This window comes from Engystomops pustulosus, chromosome 11 (genome assembly GCF_040894005.1).
Source record: "Engystomops pustulosus chromosome 11, aEngPut4.maternal, whole genome shotgun sequence".
NCBI classification, from domain to species: Eukaryota; Metazoa; Chordata; class Amphibia; order Anura; family Leptodactylidae; genus Engystomops; species Engystomops pustulosus.
The window spans coordinates 7,520,513-7,525,899 of record NC_092421.1 but is presented as its reverse complement, the minus strand read 5'-3'; positions in this window follow the sequence as shown (position 1 = coordinate 7,525,899).

Below are 5,387 nucleotides of genomic sequence, written 5' to 3'. Positions count from 1 at the left end.
AGGTATCATGTGTTGTTTTTAGGAGGGTGAATTAATTATCCACTGACGTCTGCACTTTGATATTAAACCATGAAATAGTAAACTTAATCTGGCTGCCAAATCAAGTGGGTGAGAAGTAACTGGCCGCAGCGAGCTCTAGTACTGGAAGGGGACAGCAATTACTTACCAGATGACCAACGACATGCAGCAGCCAGGGAAAGCTGGATGACAGCCCCGCCGGAGCTGGCAGAGCAAAAAGTGCAGCCGTGTCATTTTTTTGGGGGTAATCTGCCATAGTCAACCCAATGTAAAATATATCTTATAAACAGCCATAGATTAGAAGCGGAAAAGCTTCCCCTGATAAAGACAAGGTAAAAAATAAAAGATGCATCACTTCATGTGTTATACACTCACTTGTAATGTGACACAAACACAAAATTATAAAATATACCACAAAATAACACATTCTCTAAGTCACTGTTATTAAACAACAAGGACAGATAAAAGTACTTGCAACGCAGTACTGGTGTTTACATTTTGGTTGTCCTTGGATACGACCATGAACCACCGATTATGGTCGGGCAGATTCCTCTGGCATGAATATGTTCTCCAGTCCTGCAGGGGGAGGCAGAGAGAACTACAGACACAGGCACTTCCTGTCCAGCAGCAGCAACAGAGGAGACAGCTGCAGCTCTACAGATAAGATAAGCGCTTGATCCTAGGGGGAGGAGCGTATAGCAGTGCTGCCTATGTGTTTTATATACCTCATGATAAACCAGGGGCAGTTACTCATAGATCCAGGTGACTGTGCTAATCTTCTTATATTTGTTATCCGTGGCCTCCATCCTTCTAAAAATCAACTTTTAAAACTATGATAATGAGCCAGAACAGCTAGAGGGTGATGCTACCAGAGCTCCTCAGTACTACAGCTTCAACGCTAGATTTGGGTGAAACAAGACCCCGCAGCAGCAGATCTCTCCTGTGTGGAAAGTGCATAGTTCTCTGTCAACAGCAGATTTTTTAAGGCTGGAATTTGGCTTCTCTTTGACCAATAAGGGATTATTAGGATCAGGTTTTAACCGGTGTATGAACTTGGCAACACGAGTGTAACTACAGAGGTAGTAGCCATAGCAGCTGCTGTGGGGCCCGGTTATGCCCCTGCTCATGGTGTAGGAGGGAAAGCACACGCTCGCTCTGTGCTCCACGTGTGAATGAGAGCATTCAGATTCTTGTTTAGTTTGGAATTACCTCTCGATGCACACGCGTCTTTCTGCCAACTTCCTGGTTCAGGTTTTCCAGACCCACCTCATTTTCACTAGAGACAGGTTGAAGAGCCATCACACCTGCAGTGCAAATCTGCCTTTCTGCTTTCTCTAAGCATTTGCATTACAATACAATTGTGTGTTATAACTTACCTTGCACCCTGACAAAATCCTGGGGTAGTCACAGGGGTTGGGCTTTGGTTTGGATGATGCATTTCAGAAAACAACACGTGACTTGTCTGTGCTGTAGACTCCTCAGCTCTCAGCCCCCACCTTTGTGCTCCTATACAGCTCCTTTTTCAGCCGAGAAGGTCATTAATATGAGCTCTGAGCTGTTATTGGTTACTATAGGGCAGTGATGGTGAACCTTTTAGAGGCCGACTGCCCAAACTGCAACTCAAAACCCTGCTTATTTATCGCAAGGTGCCAATCAAAAATTAAAGCAGTAACTTATTGCTCCCTGTTCAACAACTTTCAATCATTTTGACCTCCTGAGGACAGCAACACAGTAGAAAGATGGAAAATTTTCATCATTTTAGCTTCTTTCCAGTGTCCCTCTGTGCACAGAGAATCGTGGGGCCAGCGAGGGGTCCTCCAAAGATAATTCGGCCCTGTCTAATTCTCCCTCTTCCTACAGTCCCAAGTAGCGAAGTAACTATCAAAATACAACTGAAAGCAGCATCTTTTAAGTTGCTTGGAACTGCAGGAAGATTCTTTGAGTCCTGTCTGGTGTGCTGGGGTGATGGCCTGGATGCCCACAGAAAGGGCTCTGAGTGCCGCCTCTGGCACCAGTGCCATAGGTTCGCCACCACTGCTATAGGGAATGAGTACAAGACACTTATGTGTGAGGTAAAATGTGATGTAATATGTGAGGTAATATGAGGTATTATGATAACCACCATATTCAGAAGCCATTGTCTGCTGTGGCAGTTGAAAGCTGAGCCGTGATTGGCTGCTGTTCTGCCACGGGTCATTGATATGAGCTCTGAGCTTTGATACGTTACTATCAAATCATCTGCAATGATTCAGAGCAGATTTGTATTGTCACATTGTACAGGCTATAAATTTAAATTTTATTTGGTAATGAGAACATTTGAGGCTTATAATATATGGGATGAGATACAATGTATAGATAATTCATTTTGGGCATCTATAGCTTATTCATGAGATTTTATGAAAAGTATCAATTATTTAGGATTTTTAGCACTTTTTTTCCCCGCTCGCCATAACTTAAAAATAATATTATAGATTAATTCTCTGGTCACTATGATTACGGTGATACCTTATTTATATAGTTTTCCTCATATTTGTTCAATTTTACTGAGTAGGTCTTTCTTCCGATTTATTTTAGTGTCTCCAGCATAACATAGTACAGGGTCACATTCACCACAATGTTATGTTGGAGACACTAAAATAAATTGGAAGAAAGACTTTAATCAAGCGCTGGATCATTGGTTTCATTTGGAGTTTGCTGTGCTGGACACGATGGTCACGTGGAGATCCGTGCAGCACGATTGGAAGTCTTCCCAGAACATTTTTTCTCTATCAAGTAATAACTTACTACTCCTGTTCCTTGCTTGTAATACAGTATAGTTTGACTGTCAATACAGGGACCTTAACCCCTTACATAATTATGGATATGGAGTATAGAGCCACAGTTTGTGAGGTTTAAACCTGTATTTCATGAGCTTAGTGGGTCCAGTGATGGCTTCTTTAGGATGGGTATGACAGTTAAAGGACAATGGAACCAGTGGTTTGCGAAAGGTTAGAATATTCTTTCTAGCCTCCACCGTTACTGAGATTTCAGTCCCAGTATCTGACCATTATAATTCTCTCCTCTGTCAGATACGAGGCGCTGAAGCAGCGGATGGCATGCATCATGCTAATCTTATACTATCGTAAGATACATGCCCATCCCTGCTCCTCTCACCTCCTCTCTGACAGTAGAGAAGATTAGAATGGTCAGAAACTGGGGATGATAGCTCTGCAACCCTGGATGACTAGAAAGAAAATTCTAAATACCCCTGACTCTTTGTAGCCACCCCTACAGAATGGTATTATAAAATCCACATGTGTGAGGTTGTGAAAGGTCATCTTTAAACACATGTTGGCTGCTGAGCAGATGGTGGTTCAGATCAAAATCGTAGCTGGGCAGGCATTGGTATACACAGGGTGTCAGCTGTAACTAACAGTTAACACTCCAGTGTAACACCCGTGGTCAGAGTGAGCTTGCTAAATGCCACGGTCCGTGTGACCGCAACATTTAAACTGCCGTCCAGGGGTCTTTCCCCCACAATCAGATGATTGCTTGTTCATGTCCCATGGTGAAAACTATTAAAAATGTAAATAAAAATGCCCGTAAGCCCCATTAACACATAGATACATAGCGCCACCACATCTGTAACAACCTGGAGAATTAAAATTAATATTGAACTTGCACAATGATCATTGAATTTCATTTTGTCCTACTATTCAGAGCTCAAAGGGTTAAAAATCTTCCTCAAAGCAGTTTCTAGTAGTTTGAAGTTTGTACTTTTGAAAATTTTGGAAAGGGGCGTGGAGGTTTATTTTTTTTTTTTGAATAAAAGCAAAACATTTCAACTGATAATTACCACCAACATGAAGTACAAGGCGTCATGAAAAAACAATGACAGGATCACTTTGGTAAGTTTTCAAAACTTATAACCACATAGAGCGACACACGGCAGATTACAAAAAGAGAGTCCGAGCCTTAATGTACGAACTGGCCGTGTCCTGAAGGGGTTAAGGTCATTAATAGCAAAGTCCTAATGAGAGCTCTGCCTCCACACCGCACAGAGCTCAGGGAATGTTCTTACCTGGATAATGATAAACCTGTTCCTGTTTAATGTCACTTATTAGTTGGCGCCATCAGCCATTCCTCAGTGTAACCCATTACTGCCGTGTCAGCAGTAACATAGCTCGTCATTGCGGCTGCTGGAGGCAACTCACCGGGTTGCTTCAGTTTAAGGCTACATTCACATGAATGCATGGGGGACGTATATATGACCGGTGTATATACGTCCCCCATACACTTCTATGGGCTCACGGCCCTGTACGGGAGCGGTACGGTGCCGCACACGTGCGGCTCCATAGCGAGATGGGACATGTCCTACGTAATATGGCGACATGCCCTGTGTTTTCCTATGGAGGGGGGGGGGCAGCGCTCATCCCCTGCTCCTCTCCGCAGCACCGATGTATGCCCGCCGTACTATGGTACAGCGAGCATACATCCTGTGCATGTAGCCTTCTCTCCCCGCACACAAGGGTGGAGTGAATAGCGTTCGGGATCATCACCAGCTGCGCCACTACCTGCCGAGCAACATATCTGGAGGGTAGAAAGACTCAGCTTGCTACATCGACCAGCCAGTCTTTTCTCTTTTTTTTTTACCAGATACGTCGTATACAACAAGTATATAATTGGGTACGCTCAGCACACACATCGGGAGCTTTCCTGGTGTATACCGAAAAGTCATGTGAACTCAGCCTAAAGCTATATTCACACAGCCATATGGGGGACGTATATACGGCCAAAGTATATACGCCATATATACACTCACCGGCCACTTTATTAGGTCCACCATGCTAGTAACGGGTTGGACCCCTTTTGCCTTCAGAACTGCCTCAATTCTTCGTGGCATAGATACAACAAGGTGCTGGAAGCTCCTCAGAGATTTTGCTCCATAGTGACATGATGGCATCACACAGTTGCCGCAGGTTTGTCGGCTGCACATCCATGATGCGAATCTCCCGTTCCACCACATCCCAAAGATGCTCTATTGGATTGAGATCTGGTGACTGTGGAGCCATTTGTGTCCAGTGACCTCATTGTCATGTTCAAGAAACCAGTGTGAGATGATTCCAGCTTTATGACATGGCGCATTATCCTGCTGAAAGTAGCCATCAGATGTTACAGGGTACATTGTGCTCATAAAGGGATGGACATGGTCAGCAACAATACTCAGGTAGGCTGTGGCGTTGTACCAAGGGGCCCAAAGAGTGCCAAGAATATATTCCCCACACCATGACACCACCACCACCAGCCTGACCCGCTGATACAAGGCAGGATGGATCCATGCTTTCATGTTGTTGACGCCAAATTCTGACCCTACCATCCGAATGTCGCAG